A 17,365-nucleotide genomic window follows, 5' to 3' on the forward strand; every position below is an offset into this window, starting at 1 on the left:
GTCCTGCACTGAGATCAAAACATAAACCAACATGTCAAAGTCATCTGAGCTCCCCCGTAAGAAGGAGAATAATATTGCCTTTATGCTATTTTTTGGAATATGGCATTTATTTTGTGGGGATTCAGTATCAGGTATCTAATAATTATTGTGTAGAATCACAAGAGAACGCAACCCGACCTTTCAGCTGTAGTTCAAGGTTCTGGTAAGAGGGACTTAACATCTCCATTCTCTCCTTTAGGGAATGAGGGTTACATACGTAACCGAGACATTCTCTTTCAGACAGTCACATTCAACATTATGTTGATAACTGATGTTATGGGGTCCCTATGGAAAATCCCACAACTATAACTGTGTTACGAGAATTGGGCGATGCAGGTGCTGGCAAGCGTTTGTGTATGTAGACAGAAGCAGTCGCAAGCTACAACCATCCATGTGCCACAAGTAAGCCAGATAACCCTTGTCTAAGGAAAAACAACAACATTTACTAAGGGAAAGCTGTTATACTTTGTTTCTTCCTTCTCCACTAGTATGAAAATGACAGTTCAACGTTGGGGAAATGCAAAGCCACATCCTATCCTACTCAAGGAGAAGTGATGTGGAAATACACATATGGACTGTCCAAGGGACAATTCTATATATGGAGGGTCCACTGCAGTGGTTCCTAACTTAACAAGCAAGGAACCACACAATGCAGGGACTCGTGAAACTATGCTTTTTTGCATTAACGTCTTGAACAGGAGCTTGTGAAGGGCCCGATTCAAGAAGCACAGGTCCAAGATCGGTCTTAACCCACCACTTTTCTTGGGGTTTCTAAGGGCTGTAAATCCCTGCCTTCATCTCAGCTAGAAAGACAGGCTCTCTTGTGTCCTTTGGCAAAAGTAAGTAACCAAAAATAAAACCTAAGTAAAAAGAGTGTCCCTGAGCCTGGAGGGTCGCCTGGCGAACTGAATTGCATAGCTGAGTCAAATCGTCCGAATGAGTCAAGTCAAGTCAAGTCACCTTTATTTATATTGCGCTTTTAACAATACAGATTGTGTCAAAGCAACTGAACAGCATTAATTAGGAAAATAATGTGTCAATAATGCAAAATGACAATAGTAAACACTCATTTTTCAGTTAAAGACAGTTCATCATTGAATTCAGTGATGTCATCATCCAGCTCAGTTCAGTTTAAATAGTATCTTTGCAATCATTTGCAATCAAGTCAACGATATCGCTGGAAATTAAGTGTCCCCAACTAAGCAAGCCAGACATAATAAAACAGACGATGAACACTATTAACAGCAATTATTATATGATAATTGCTATTAACAGCAAATATTATATGAAGCAAAATGTGGTAGTTCTGTATGTTGTTTCCGGGTTGGCATCATCTGAGGTCCTCTGAGGGGTTGGCATCATCTCTTCTCAGGTGTTCTGGATCCAGACTGAAGCTTGTGTAAATCCTGAAAAACAGAGAAACAAATAGAGACATAATTAGCGTAGCTGCTGTTCCAACCAAGCAAAATTGATTTGTTTAACCCAAACTAAAGAATAATAATGTGCATTTGATCAGATGTAACTGCAGTAAAAGATTATGAGATGCATTATTTGAATGCTTGGCCAACGAGAATGAATGAGCCAGCGAGACAGGTTGGGGAGCGGTAGCCAGGCCCCCAGACTCTGCACAAGTAGACTCTGCAGTGGGGGAGCGAGGGGAAGCGTGGGTGCCCAACTCAGGAAGCGTAGAGGCAGAATATATGGTGCAACTCTTACCTGGCTTCCCGGATCCCACAGTAGGTTGGCAAAGAGTATGTGAGGAGGCAAGTTGTCCTGCAAACACATCCTCTTGGCATGTGGCAAAGAAGAGCGCTGGGACTGACAATGAGGAAGCACGGCATTGCTCGCTATCAGATCCCTATCTTATGACCCAAAGATTGAGAAAACTATTTTGTATTGAGAGTCTGGGAAGAGGAAGAGACAATGTCATTGGTATAGTCCCCTGGCCCTCCTCCGAGGGAGTGAGTGGCAGCATCACCACCCCTTGGGGAAGAGCAGTTCCCTCTATCCCTGGAAAAGTCAGCAACCGTATGCAGCTCCTGCATCAACCCAGGGTCAAAACTACCCTCATGCAGTTTTTTCAATGCCTTGGCTTGATGTACCTCCAAGATCACCATGTCATGCAGGGCAGAGGCAGCCTGGCCCACAGTGATTAGCAATGAGAGCTAAGGTCAGCTTACAGGCTTTGGACGGGAGTTGTGGACGATTCCTCTAAGTGATGGCATTTTGCGGGCAGAGATGCACCGCAACTGCACACTCCACCTGGGGAATGTTCACATACCACTTGGCCACCCCGCCATCAAGGGTAGTAAGGATGGAAGAACTCAAGCGTGAGCAGTGTAGGCTACCTTTTATGCTTTATTGAGTTCTCCATGCACCTCCGGAAGAACCGGCAAAGCGCTGGGGCAGAGCATGGCTGTGAGTCATGTCTGGAGACCAGATACCAATCAATCCAGCCTTAAGCGGTCAGGGAATGGAGGCGCAGTTACCTCAACCTCAGTTTCCCTAACCCAGTCCGATAGCATGGCTGTCAACTCTGCCTCACACACCAACTGAGCTGCCACTGCTTAGGGTGTCTTTGATGCTGGAATAGACTTCTTACCCTCCTCTGGAGCCTTAATCCTGTATGGACTGGCACCATCATCCGAGAACTTAATGGCGTGATGTATGTGGAGGACTCCCACTGTAACTCTCAGATCACCCTTGGTGCTAACCGATGCAGCCCTCTGCTCTTTCTAAACAGAGGAACTGGAATGGGTAGCATCCGAGGGGAACCTCATTGCAAATGAGAGCCATGATCTTAGTATCTCCATGGACAAGTGCTCGCAATGCAGGCATGAACCATCCACGAAAGCGGTCTCGGCATGCTTACAATCCAGATACATTAGACAATGATAGTGTCCGTCATGGGAGGCAAGGAAACTTCCACACCCAGAAACACATGGACAGAAAGACATCTTGTTAAAGACAATTACCCGACCATGCTTGCTCTTTTAAGAAAATTGCTATTTTAGCTGGAGTGCCTAAGGGGAGATTGCTGTAAGATTAGATAAGATTACTTATCTGTACAAACTGGGGCGATACCACTGAAAAGCGCCTTAAAACACAGCCTGAGAAGTCCATTAAGTGTTTAATGTTTAGCTCCAAAGCAAAATCAGAATGAGTGAAAACACACCGCCATCTTATATACCAGTATGTACAGGGAGTGGCTTGGCATGCAAATTTCACTCACCAATATTCATTGGCCCTTCCTTGTTCTACTTAGAGGTGATTGGTATCCCAAGTGAAACCCCATAACGTCAGGTATCGATGTAACGTTGAGCGTGACTGACTAAACGGGAACACTGTTGTTTCTGTTGTTGACTTACCTTGTTTTTCTGTGTGTTTTTCTGCTGTCTCTGAGCATGTGTGTTGATTTGTGAGAAGACAAGATGCATACAGAATGCAAGAAATACACAGAAGTCACAGATAAATATTAAGTGAGATATTATTTCATAGCATTAAAATGGTGCTAAATAATCACTATGAGGTTGCAAAATTACTAGTCTTTACTCAAAGTATTAATAGTTTGTCTTGACATAGTGATGAACATAAACCATTTCCAGCAGCATGTGAGCCATAAATGGTTACTGGTCCTGTGATGGTGTTTCCAGTCAATACAGGAGCATTTACACTTGCACCTGTTTCAGCTTTCACATCAACACTGACACCAGTCTGAGCACTGCTTCTCATCTGGACTGGATCTTGAACTGAAAGAGAGAAACTGATTTATTATTACTACATTTACTTGCATTACAACTTGTTCCCTCTTGATTAATCTCTTCAGGTGTGTCTTGTTATTTTGTTAAGCCTGTTAGGCCTGTGTTTAAACTGCCCTTGTGTTTCCCTTGTTACTTTGTAAGTTGTTGAATGTATTATGCAAGTTTTCTTGTTGCTGCTTTTTTGTTTCCCCATGTTACGTTTTTTTTGTGCTTTCATTTTGTTTTCATTCATAAAACTAGATCCCTTTCTCCATCTGTTATCTCTTGCTCTCACATTTTATAATATACTGTATATATAATAGTAGGGATACGTCGATATAGCTTTTCCAGAACAAGTCTCTAATGCCTGGCTCACACTACAGGATTTTAAAAATCCTAACCGATTATGAAATCTGGCTGCAGCACACACATAAGGAGAATCTTCGCAGATTATCGTCCCTCAAATCTTAAACATGCACACACTACAAGATTTTTAAATCGCGGCGCTTCACACACTACAAGATATTATTAAGATTATTATGCCAGAGGGAGCGCCACACGTGATCTAGAGAAGACGCGGAAAAGCGGATGTAAACAAAATGGATACTGTAGCGCGACAACTTGCTGTATCAATACTGATTGTTTGTAGCGAGAAAAAACTAAAGCGGAAGAGCAAACGATTGTGGATGAGAAAATGGTTGGGGAGACGTGGTCAACATGGATTGCTAGTTCTTCAGCGAGAATTGGAGGTAAGAATTAACGTTACCTGTATTACTATCTGTTAATGGTGGTGTGCTAGAATTTTTACCGTTATAGCGTTAATGGCTGGCTAGTTCAAAAGCGACATTGTCACCTGTTGCAGTGTAGATATGAGCTGTAAAATGAGAATGAAATGTCTGTTATAAAGACAAGTGTCTACATATTCTAATATACAGACAGGATATGTGACTGTTAAGCAACAGGACTGATTAGAAGTGTGTATACCGTGTAGCTGTAAAAGTGGTGACCAGTAAATATTCACTGAATGTAACGTTAAAACCTGTTTACAGCTTTCTCTCTCTCTCTCTCTCTCTCGCTCTCTCTCGCTCTCTCTCTCACACACACAAACACACACACAATCATATCTCTCTTTCACACCATCTATCTATCTGTCTTATCTATATCTGCATTATACTTATGATTATTAGTATTGTTATTATTACTAGAGAGACTCAAAATGGCTATGTAAAGGGTATGTTTATAAATAAATATGGCTAACCCAAGGGTAAGCTTATTTCAAATGTGATTTTTGCTTTCATGTATAACGTTAGTTGGAGGACAGGTCAGGCTTCAGGGAGCTGCTGCGGATGACCTCAGATGAGTTTGCAACCCTGCTAGGGAGAGTAGAGCCACTGATCACCCGACAGGACACCAAGATGAGGCGGGCAATTACGGCCAGGGAGAGGCTCTCCTTGACGCTCAGATTCTTGGCAACAGGTTTGTATATATAACAAATGTACAGGGTTGTTTCTTATGTTTTAATTTTAGAGTAATGTCAACTTTCTTCTGTTGAAGGCGAAACCTACAAATCACTGAGTTTTCAGTACAGAATTGGGGCTACTACTGTATCTGATATAGTGAAGCACACATGTGAAGCCCTACATCATGTCTTGAAAGATGATTATCTAAAGGTTAGAAATTCTTAATATTTTATCATTTGTGTCACAACAGCAAAAATTCTGACATACAGTATGTACAAATATGAAGATAAGCAGCATAGTTCATAATGACAAACTACATTTATAATGCTTGACTGGGGAGAATTGATTGTACAATTTAGTTCATGATGAAATGGGTGGGATAAGTAGGGTTATAAAAATGTGTGTGTGTGTGTGGGGGGGGGGTGACTTGAATTCATTTAGAAATTCAGTACAGGTTGAGATTTAATAGTTGCTTTTATATTTGCAGACACCAAAATCAGAGGAGGAATGGCAAGCAATTGCCAAGAACTTTGTGGAGAAATGGCAGTTTCCACATTGTCTGGGTGCCCTTGATGGCGAACATATCTATATCCAGCCCCCAGCCCACAGTGGGAGTATGTGGCACAATTATAAAGGCAGATTTTCAGTCCTCATGATGGCAGCTGTAGATGCCAATTATAAATTAATTTACATTAGTGTTGGCACTCAGGGCAGGGTCTCAGATGCTGGGCTTTTTGCCCATTCTGATCTGAAGAAAGCACTGGACCAGGGTCTCCTCAATGTTCCTCCTCCAGAAAAGCTTCCCGGTTCTGATATTGTGCTACCCTATATGTTTGTGGGGGATGAGGCGTATCCTCTGAGAACAGACCTTATGAAACCTTACCCCTTCAGGCAGCTGGACCACAACCAGAGGGTCTACAACTACCGGCTCTCACGGGCACGCAGAGTTGTAGAAAATGCATTTGGCATTCTCGCCAATAGGTTTAGAGTGTTCCGCTCCACAATCCTGCTTCACCCAGACAGTGTCACCAAGATCACCCTAGCGTCAGCATGCCTCCACAACTTCCTCTGTGATCACCGTTCAGAGGCCTACATGACACCAGCACTGGCAGACTGGGAGGATGCAGACCACAGAATCAACGAGGGAGCATGGAGGAGAGATGGTCTGGGGGCCATGCAATGTGTGCCAGCTGAAAGGTCACGGAACCCTACTCTTGCTGCTAAGCAGCAACGTGACCTCCTAAAAGACTACGTTGTGTCACCTGCTGGCCAGGTGCCATGGCAAGAAAAATACATTTAGACAATGGACAAAAAGAAGTGTTTGCTAGTTGTAGTCTAGTGATGTATGTAATGTACATAGTTATCATATCATATTACATTATATTTATTTTTCTTTGTTGATTGATTTGTTGGTTGTGATTTAAAATATTGTACTATTTGATTCTGCTGTACTGTATTTTGATGAGATTTTACATTATAACAAGTTCTTTTAATAAAGACAGCATTCATGATCACATTTCAGTTGTTCATTCAAGTATTTCCAAAATAAAGGATTAAAGTGCCAACTGAATATTTTAAAACATTTATTCATACAAAACTTTCATTTTGAACAACACATACAACAGTTTTAACAGCAACTTAAACTGACATTGCCATATATATACATTACAAGAGTAAAGAAACCAATTAACAAATTATAAATAAATAATGTGTATGTGAACATGTGTGCATGTGTATAACATACAGCATTTTTATATGCAACTACTCTTCCAATTCTAGCATCCTCAAAAAGTTCTGAGGCTGAACAGGGCCCTCAGGGGGCATGTGCTGATGGTAGTGTTGAGGTGTCTGCGTGTATAGAGGGGTTGAGGTGGGCATTTGTGTAGGTGTGAGAGGTGAATATATGGGTGGTGGCATGTGTGAGGATGATGAGGAACTAGATTGGTCTGCCTCCTGGGCCTCAAACAAAGCATTCATTATTTGTCTTTTTACCCTGGTCTGTAGACTTGTATTCTTTATTAACCTGAGCTCCACAGCAACCTGGTTTCCAAAAGAGCTGCAGGCATCTGGGGAGGCCAGAACTGAAGCAGACATCTGTTGTAACAGCTTCAGTTTTTGTTGTTCAACAGTGTCTGTGTCAGCCTTTCGGCATTTTAAAGCAGGCCTGGGAGTGGGAAAAAGGGAGGTGTGGTCTTGACCCTCTTGCTGGGTAGAGGTATGTGGTCCTATGGTTGAGATAAAAGATTAAATTATAATAACATTATTAGAATAACTTCAATCAAAGTATGTTTCAGCCAAAGTATTTGCAAACTTTTAATTATAATTAATTTTTATCCTTGTGCTTGATTTTTAATACTATGTCGTCACTTGCATGATCTACAACTGTTTTTTTTTATATATATATATATATATAAATATATATAACTGCCTTGTTTGTTAAACTGCTCAATGTCCTTCAGAAAAATCCTTCAGGTCTTGCACATTCCCTGATACTCAAGAAAGCACCACAATGCAAGTAATGACACACAGCATTAAGAATCAATTATGTAAACTTTTGAAGGTTTTCAAAAAAAAAAAAGTGAATCACATCGATTGCTCCTGACCTGCTTTGCAAGTAGTCTTCCATTGTTCTGACAATGGCCATGTTCACGTGTGATGTGTGAGTTGTTTGTGGATGTTTTATATTGATGAATTGCTACCTAATCTGAAAATCATTTATTTGACTTGTAAAAAAGAAGAAGTTTTTTTTTAAAAAAACCCATCCTGTGCAGTACTAACAGACTAGAATTATTATGATCAAACATGGTAAGTATGTAATAATATGAGAACTGAAACAGATTTGGCTGTTGAGAAAATTGGAGCTCTTCAAGAAGCATGTTGCCCAACACCCCAGTGAGTGATATGTATAAACACAAATCCGAATGATAGAAGAACTAGACTATTTAAAATGCATGAAAAGTCATTGTCTCTAGATTTGTACATCTACATTTATGATTTTACCTAGTGCCTCAGATGTATCTGCAATGTCTTCATCACTGGTGGAGTTATCAATGTCCTGTCCTTCACTCAGTAAGTCTTTCACAGATTGATCAAGCTAAAAAAATAATTTTATGTCAGTGAGGTTTACAAACATTTATCCATCCATCTATCAGCAAAGTACTGCCAAAACAATTGTATAACAATTTCACTGTATTGTCCCAATAATTATCCACCTTTTTCCAAATGTGCCTATTGCATTTTAAATTATGGGTTGCACTTCAGGTTTGGGAAACTTCCATTCAAAAGGGTTCACTGTGTTATCTTCCTCCAGATTATTTTCTTATTATTGCTGTGGAAAGACTCTGAATATTTGCTCTGCATTTCACCCATCCGAGTGCACACGCTGCAGCACCCAGGGAGCAGCTGGGGGTTCAGTGCCTCGCTCAAGGGTCTCACCTAAGTCGTGGTATTGAAGGTGAAGAGAGTATTGAAGTGGCACTGGTACCTACGATCCCTGCTGGTACCGAGATTTGAATCCTCTGGGTTAAGTCCGACTCTAACCATTAGGCCACAACTGCCCCAAATTTCAGCAATTTTAGGTCTGCTGAAAGTAATTTGTTAAATCTAAATATTTTTCTTTTTAATATTTGCTGGTTGAACTGTGAGGAGAATAATGCTACCTTATTGTACCCCATTTTTAAAACACATCGCTGATTATTTACAGTTTTACAGTTTAACACAAGGTACTCCCATAATTCATGCAAAACATCATGAGTGTAGCAAAAAGGTGAATACATGATGAAGCCTACTACAGTACTTATAAAAGACACAATATCACAAGTCATGCCTGTCCATAATATTGCATGCTTACACTGGTCTCAGAGGGGCGTTGGGCAACATGTTTCTTAAGAAACTCAAAGCTGCTTAAAAGCCATCTCTGTTTCTGTGTTAAACCTTTCTCTCCACTGCCGCTAGGTTTGGGTTTAAGAAGTTTTGTGAACTGAGTCCTTAAGGTTGTTGCTCTCATCTTAACGTCTTCCACTGAAAATATATAATACACATACATTGACACTCAGAGTCTCCTCTCTACATTCAGTTGAATTAATATTATTAAAATATAAATGGGCTATATACAGTGGTTCTCAAAGTGTGGTAGGAGTACCACTAGTGGTACTCAGGCTCCCTCTAGTGGTACGCAGAGGAATCACTAAATTCAATATAAGTTGATGTTAAAACACAATATATTTTAATTAAATCTTTGAGTACTTTTTTTTCTTTTTACATTTAAGTACAGTACAGTTTTTTTGTACTTTTACTTACAACACATTTTAATTGAATCATTAAGTTTTTTTTTTTTACCTGTTTGTAAGCACAGTGCAGTGTTAATGTTCAAACTGTGTATTTACAATGTTAAAGTGGCTAAAAACAATAAATATTCTAATTAGGAATAAAACTGCCTCGTTTTTGAACTGTGCAGCGCTGTAGCTGAATAGTTAGGCCTACTACTGTATTTTAATGTTGGTCATTATGGTGGTACTTGGAGAGCCAAATATTTTCTGAGGTGGTACTTGGTATAAAACGTTTGAGAACCACTGGACTATAATAAACTTTTAATGTCCCTTGAAATATTTTTTCTAAAAATGTACAAACAATTATAGAGCTCATAAAGACGTAGTTTATGTTTTGTTGAGAGTGGACTGTAACTTATGTGTGTGTGTGTGTGTAAAAGAAAGATTGAGGATATTGTCTTTGTGTGTGTGTGTGTGTGAGAGAGAGAGGGGATTGTGTTTGTGTGAGTGTTTGAGAAGGGGGGGGGGTTGTGGATGTTTGATACTGATACATTGCTACCTTATCTTTTGACAGACATGTAGCAGATGGTCACTGATGCTTCAAGAGTTTGTTTACATTTGCTAGCCTGTCAGCGCTAGCAGCTTTCAGTACTCACCTGGTACGTTTAAAACTGACGCGATTTCTCCCCAGCTCTTCTCCTTATCGCTACGGTTGTGGTACAGCTTTGATGACACATTAAATAGGCAGTCATGTTGTTGCCACATCTCAACAAGTTGCTCCTCCATCTCCGAAGTCCAACGGGTACGTACAACAGGTTTCGCGGTCGCCATTTCAAACTGTTCGTCACTTCCGTCTCCTCGTAGACTTGTTTCGTATTGGCTATTGTGAAAGGACTGATGTAATCAAACCCGTCATCATCCCGATTTAAATCCTAAATATCAAACATGTTTGATATGATCGGGGCGGCCCCGATTTGTGTGCGAGCAGATCGGGAGGTGCAAGATTCGATCAGTGAATGCCTCACATTACCAGATAATCCGCGCCGAACATCGGGACCGATCGAGGTGCTCGACATGATTTTTGCTCCGATTCTCGGGAGGGGGGAAATCGGGGCAAAATCGGGATAAAAATCCTGTAGTGTGAGCCAGGCATAAACTGCCTTTTAGTTCAAATGTAATATAAAAGGTAGTAGCCAAGCAAATGTTGAAGGTCGTAAATGAGAATAATATTTTTGAAAAATTTCAGTCTGATTTTAGAGCAGAATTTAGTACTGAAACTGCACTTTTACGAGTGACTAATGGTAGAGGATGCTGGCGAATGTTCAGTTTTAGTTCTAATAGATTTGACTGCAGCCTTTGATATAGTTGACCATTCTATTTTAATTAATACGTTGAAAACATGGGTCAGGGTTTCTGGGATGGCGTTGGATTGGTTTGTGTCTTATTTGTCAAACAGGACAGTTGGAGATGAAGTATCCCAAAGTTCTGAAATTTTATGTGGAGTTCCGCAGGGTTCCCTGTTAGGACCAATTTTGTTTTCAATTTACATGCTTCCACTAGGTCAGGGGTAGGCAAGTTCGGTCCTAGAGAGCCGCAGTCCTGCAGAGTTCAGCTCCAACCCTAATCAAACACACCTGAACAAGCTAATCAATGTCTTTAGGATTACTAAGGCTATAAGCAGATGAGTTTTTTTTTCAGGGTTGGAGCTGAACTCTGCAGGACTGTGGCTCTCTAGGACCGAACTTGCCTACCCCTGCACTAGGTGCTGTAATCCTAAAACAAAATATAAATTTTCACTGTTATGCAGATGACATACAGTTATACTTATCATTGAGTTCTAAGGATCTGAATAGTCTGAATGTCTTTCAAGTGTGTTTAATAGATCTAAAAAATTGGATGGCTTTAAGCTAAGCCCCGTTTGTGAAACCGAGCCCTAGTGTTTTATTTGGATTATGTATTAAGTTGTATTATTGTACATTTTACTTTTTTCCCTACAGAGTATACTTGGAAATGGTTTGGTTTATGTTGTGGTGTATATATAGTTATTTTCTTCAGTACTGTACTGTAATTCCCCTTGTAAAAGTCTTAGAAAGAGTTCACATAAAATGGGAACAAAATCCTTTTCAAATGGTTCAGATTGAAAATGCTAGTAACCAGAACAGCCTCTACAGGTCAAAGATCATGGAGTCTGTGTAGGGAACTAAACTCCCGTCATCACATGAATCACAACACCCTCAGCACTGATTTTGATCATGTCTAAAAACGTCATGATGACATTTCAATATCACTGAAATCTCATTCTAGTCCATTATCTAACCTGGACAATACACTTTGGAATGTTTTAGTTTTTTAATTGTTGCGGGTTCACTATACTACTATTAAAGATTGCACTCGTCAAAGCTTTAACTGCTGAATTGTTGTCATTTAGGAATAAAATCATGTTGGTGTTTGAATCGTGATCGCGATTTTTAACGAGCTGTTCAATTACAGTGCTTTGTCATGTTGGTGGGGACATCTCTCTTGCAACATATCACAATCTTATCACAAATATGACACTAAGCTTTTTCAGCTTCTGGTTTCTGTAGCCAAACCTTGGAGCGCTTAGATTAGTGAGGATTAATCTATTAATTTATAAACGCTGTTAATTTTACAGCGTGTATCCGATTCAAGAATAGGAATTGCTTTTTGATTCCCAACCCTGGTTAGTTTTCTTCTTCTGGAATATGAGTCCCTGAAAGAAGACGAGAGACTGTAATGGCCGCACATTCTCTCGCAGGCCTCTATACACACAGGCATATACTTGATTTTAAGAGTAGAGTGACTTAGTGCATAAATGGTTATATTCGCATTGATTCTGCTTGATTAGTTCATATTTTGATTAATAAAAATCTTCCACACCTCCTTCAGATTTTGTCAAATCCTTACCAAAATTGGATCAGATGATCACTGGGCCTACCCACACAGAAATGAAAACAGAATTTAGATTTTTATCTTTGTTATGATGATGGAAATTTAACAATCTCCACCAAAATTTGGATCAGAGGCTGTATCTCGGCAATGCTATGATCTATTGAAACAAAACTTGGTACGCTTCATATGCACCATGATTAGAAGGCAGCGCCATCTACAGGTCATGAGATCTGAAAAATTGCTATTTTTGCTTATAACTTTGACCAGTTTGTCAGAACATCTCGAATCCATGGATACAGATCAGATGAACCTGCTGTCCTCCATATTGAAATATGCATAAATTGCTATATCTTTTTAATGTTTTGACATTTAAACACATAATTTGGTAGGAATCATCGACATCATGTCCCAAAGACACCGGAGAAGTTTTAACAGAGTGCAACATAATGTTCCAGAGATATGTTTTTTTTATTCCAAAAATGCTTATAATTTTTCAAAATGTGGTCTGAAATGTATTTATTGTCATTCAAATCCTTGGTTTACGCCAATTCCAACAATATCTCACGTTGTATTTTTGTATCATTTTTGTATCATTTTGTTCGTCCGCCATTATGAAGGAAATAAAACACTTTTTTCATGAATCTTGTACAATTTTGTCCGAAATAGGCTCAGACGATGTTTGGTCTGATCGGCACAGAAATGAACATTTTAGATTTTTGATATTCGCTACAGTTTACGATAGATGCTTTTATGAAGACGACAGCGTCCTTGTTTGTTATCCTATGCTACAGTATGTTAGCTTAGCATGTTATTCTGTTAGCATGTTTTAGGAAACTAAAAACTTTTAAAATAATCTAAAATTGATTTAAAATGAATTAAAACAGTTAAGAATAGAAAAAAGATTATACATAAAATATAGTGCAATCAGTTCGGACGTAGCACAGTGCTCATTCAATAAATGCACAGCTAAACAGATGAGTTTTGAGTCTGGGTTTAAATATGGCTAATGTTTTAGCACATCTGATCTCTTCTGGAAGCTGATTCCAGCTGCGGGCGGCATAATAACTAAAAGCACATTCCCCTTGTTTTTTGTGAACCCTTGGTATTTCTAACTGACTCGATCCTAATGATCTGAGTGGTCTGTTATGCCGAGTTCACACTGCACGATTTTCAAAGACGTTGCATCACTGTTGTTTTCACACTGTGTGACTATCTGGGGTAGCGTTCAGTTGCTGCTGTGTTCACACTGCACGATGGATCGGCGACAGGGGGTTTCACACTGCATGACTTCACAATAGGAAGAATCGCCGACAGCTCTGTCTGGTGCAGGGTTGCCTGGTTTTCGCTACAAAACCCGCCCAATTACTACTAAAATCTAGCCTGAAAATAGCCCAATTGCTTTCGAGGGGGTCCCCCAATAAAATCGCATTCGGGGGTAAAATAAATTTTTTTTTGGCGGGGTTCTCCTGGTACAATTCACATTCCAGGGCCTAAATATCACGTTATTGGGGTCGCTTCAACCTGCTGACATAAAAAACAACCGGCGGCAATCGTGGATTTGGCAACACTGGTCTGCAAACTATGTTTCATATAACTCCTCCCCGAACTTCCCGCTGCCCTGTATCTTGGTCTCTCATTGGCTGTAGGTCATCGCCGATGTGTTATTCAATCAGAAATCATTGCACACAGCGTGATTGTGAATCGCCGACAGCTCCAGATATTTAGCACGCCAAATATTTCACGGGTGTCTGCGACGTGTCAGCGATTCCCTCGGATCGCGTCTTTGATAATTCACACTGTGTGATTGTCACTCACGTGAATGAGCACTGATTTGCCTCCGATGTCGGGCATTTGTCGGCGATTTCGCAAAACCTGTCGGCGAGTGAAAAATCGGGCTAAAATCGTGCAGTGTGAACTCGGCATTAGGTTTATATTCAGTGAGCATATCTGCTATGTATTTAGGTCCTAGGCCATTGAGTGATTTATAAACGAGTAAAAGTACTTTAAAATCAATCCTAAATATAACTGGAAGCCAGTGTAAGGAGCTGAGGACTGGTGTAATATGCTCAGATTTTCTGGTTCTAGTCAGAATTCTGGCAGCAGCGTTCTGGATGAGCTGCAGCTGTCTAATGGTCTTCTTGGGAAGGCCGGTGAGGAGACCATTACAATAGTCCACCCTGCTGGTGATAAAGGCATGAACAAGTTTCTCCAAGTCATGACTGGAAACAAAACATCTAATTCTTGCAATGTTTTTGAGATGATAGTATGCTGATTTAGTTACTGCTTTGACATGACTACTGAAATCAAGGTCTGTCTCCAGAATCACACCAAGATATTAAATAGAAATAATTACATGACTTGTTGGAGTTGGATCTTACCTTTATATTATCTTAAAGTATTCTGCCAAGGGAAAAGACCATCCATTACAAAACAATCAATTAAGAGAGTGATTCTGCGGTGTGACGTGAGAAACATGAAAGTAGCGCCTGCTTCAGATACCCGGATGAGAGGTGCATTATCACGGTTTTACCGGTTGTTGTCAGGGGATCACAAACCACTGGATGGTGCGACTGAACAAGAAGAATCAAGTATTCCAGAGAGCCGTGTAACGCATGAAGAATTTATTTTATAATCAGTTAGCAATACTCAAATAAACATGCAATAATGATGGATCAGACTAGACAAGCCATAGGCCAGACTAGACAAGCTTTTGAAGTGAAATGATAATTTCCTGTTCAATGACGATCACTGAGTCGAGGCATTTCACATGATGCTACAGCCACCTGAGTCTTCATTCGGCTTCGTCTTCTGCATTGCCATCATGTGTTCTCTGTGCTGCTGCTGCATCATAGCTATAAACTCCTCATGTCTCCTCTCAGAGCTTCCTAAATTCGATGCAAACTCTCTAGCTTTGTTACTTTCGGCTTCAGTGTTCCTTCTCTTGAACTCTTCAATCTCCTGTCTCATCCTGTCTGCCTTCTCCTTAAAGCTCCTCTCCAGCAGATCAGCCTGCTCCCTCAGTTTACGGTCCATGACACGCTCAGCCTCCTCTCTCTGAAGCCTCATCTCCACATCCATCTTCTCCTTCATCTGTCTCATCCTCTCTTCATTACTCTGTTTCTCTGCTTCCATCTTCTCTTCTAGTTGTCGCTGCTTCTCATCTCTAGCTTTAATTTCCTGCTCCAGGAGGGCTGCTTTCTCTTCTTCCTCTGAAAGAAAACAGACGCTTCAGAGACAGAGAAGAGACTCAAACCATGACCCTTTAGCGTGCATTGTAACCGCACGGTTGACCTTTTTCGCGATCACATTTCTGTAATTAAAACTCGCCAAACGGCAATTTTGGCTGTTTGTCTTTATACCCCTCATTGAATAGAGGGTGTAATTTCAATTGTATCCACTGGGTGGCTATGCTGCAAGGATATATTTGATGCTGAGGAGCCGAAACAAAACCGCAAGTGTATTGATGTGGCGCTCTCTTCAAACCCTTGCCGCTAGTGACGCTGAAATTTGAGGTAAGATTTTTATACATCTGATTTCATGTTCTAGACCTCCTAACACTATATTTTGTTGAATGGCTGCTCGGTCGAGTTGCCCAGTTAGGGTAAAATGTTGACTCTAGTTCAGCAATGAGATCATAAACTGGCATGCAGCCAGTTTCCTCACTAAACTGAATTGTATGTATTTTACCCTTATTTACACAGTATTTGGTTTTACCTTCAGATTGTAATATCTTTAAATCAGTTTAATCCTTACATAATTTGACACGAGCTAGGACTTATTATTTCTGTTCAGTAATCTGACAAATATAACATGTTTATGAGTTTGCAATTAAAAGGACAGATGGACATTTGTCCATATTTTATTTAGTACAGTAAACTTACCTCATCATTCACACTGAAATATTTTGTCTCTTGTTATCTAATTTCATAGTTGTGTGTTAATGTATCATACACAGTACACAAAATATTTATTAGTATTAGTACCATTTTTCTTATCAATTCATATGAAATCTCAATGTGTCTATGTTGGGAAAACAGTTTATCAGTATTGTTTTATGGATAGCTGTACCTGAGGCACTGATAAATCAAGACACAGTTTAAAATTTTTGTGTATAGTAATGTTTATTATGTGCCATGTCTTTCAGGCATAATGGACTGTCGATCATTTTATGGACGCCCCAGACCTACATCCACGGCCTACAGCAGTATTTCACTTTTACCTGCTGATCCATGTGATTCTGAGGTTGAAGATCTCAGTGATCCAGACGATGAAAATTATGATCATGTCCCTCCACCCAGCGAAGATTTGATGCCCCCTCCAAAGAAACGGAGCAATAGGAACAGGCTTGTTGAAGTCTCTACAGACCTCTATCAAACTCCCTCCCATCCTGCAAAGTCCAGAAAGACCAGAAAAACCACATGGGTAAAGAAGGACATTCCACCTTTCACTGTGCCCGAGCCTGTCTTCCTGCTTCCAGAGTCAGTCCAGTCACCATTTATGTATTGGAAGAGGCTCTTCACTGACCAGATGATTGAGCACATAACTGAGCATACCAACCAGTACTCAGTTCAACAGACCGGGACATCCATCAACACCACAGTTGCTGAAATGGAAGATTTTTTGTCAATTTTGCTGTACATGGGAGTTTTTGAATTTCCCTCTTTAGAAGATTACTGGGCCTGAGTCACGATTCCCACCAGTGACTGATACCATGTCAGTGAAGCGTTTTAAAGTGCTACGAAGAAATGTCCACTTCAACGACAACTTCCAGATGGAAGGCTGCACTGACCGCTTCCATAAGATTCGCCCTCTTTTAGACATGCTCAGAGAACAATGCCTTCTCATTCCCCCCACCAACAGGCAGAGTGTTGATGAAGTGATGGTGGCTTACAAGGGCACCAGAGCTGGCAAACTCCGGCAGTATATTAAAAACAAGCCGGATAAGTGG

General features: G+C 40.3%; 1 protein-coding gene and 1 long non-coding RNA gene across 3 annotated transcripts in view; both read right to left on the reverse strand.

The window, feature by feature from the left end:
- Positions 1 to 17,365, reverse strand: part of LOC107572219 (guanylate-binding protein 1-like) — a 73,787-nt gene that overhangs the window by 35,886 nt on the left and 20,536 nt on the right. The gene's annotated exons all lie outside the window — the stretch shown is intronic.
- On the reverse strand, positions 7,064 to 9,132 carry LOC107572220 (uncharacterized). Its single transcript, XR_001607298.1, has 3 exons — positions 9,090 to 9,132; positions 8,240 to 8,333; positions 7,064 to 7,464 (listed from the first exon to the last, which is right to left on the reverse strand). It is a non-coding gene; the product is annotated as an uncharacterized lncRNA (long non-coding RNA).

This window comes from Sinocyclocheilus grahami, unplaced genomic scaffold (genome assembly GCF_001515645.1).
Source record: "Sinocyclocheilus grahami isolate Dianchi unplaced genomic scaffold, SAMN03320097.WGS_v1.1 scaffold1718.1, whole genome shotgun sequence".
In the NCBI taxonomy this organism is placed as follows: Eukaryota; Metazoa; Chordata; class Actinopteri; order Cypriniformes; family Cyprinidae; genus Sinocyclocheilus; species Sinocyclocheilus grahami.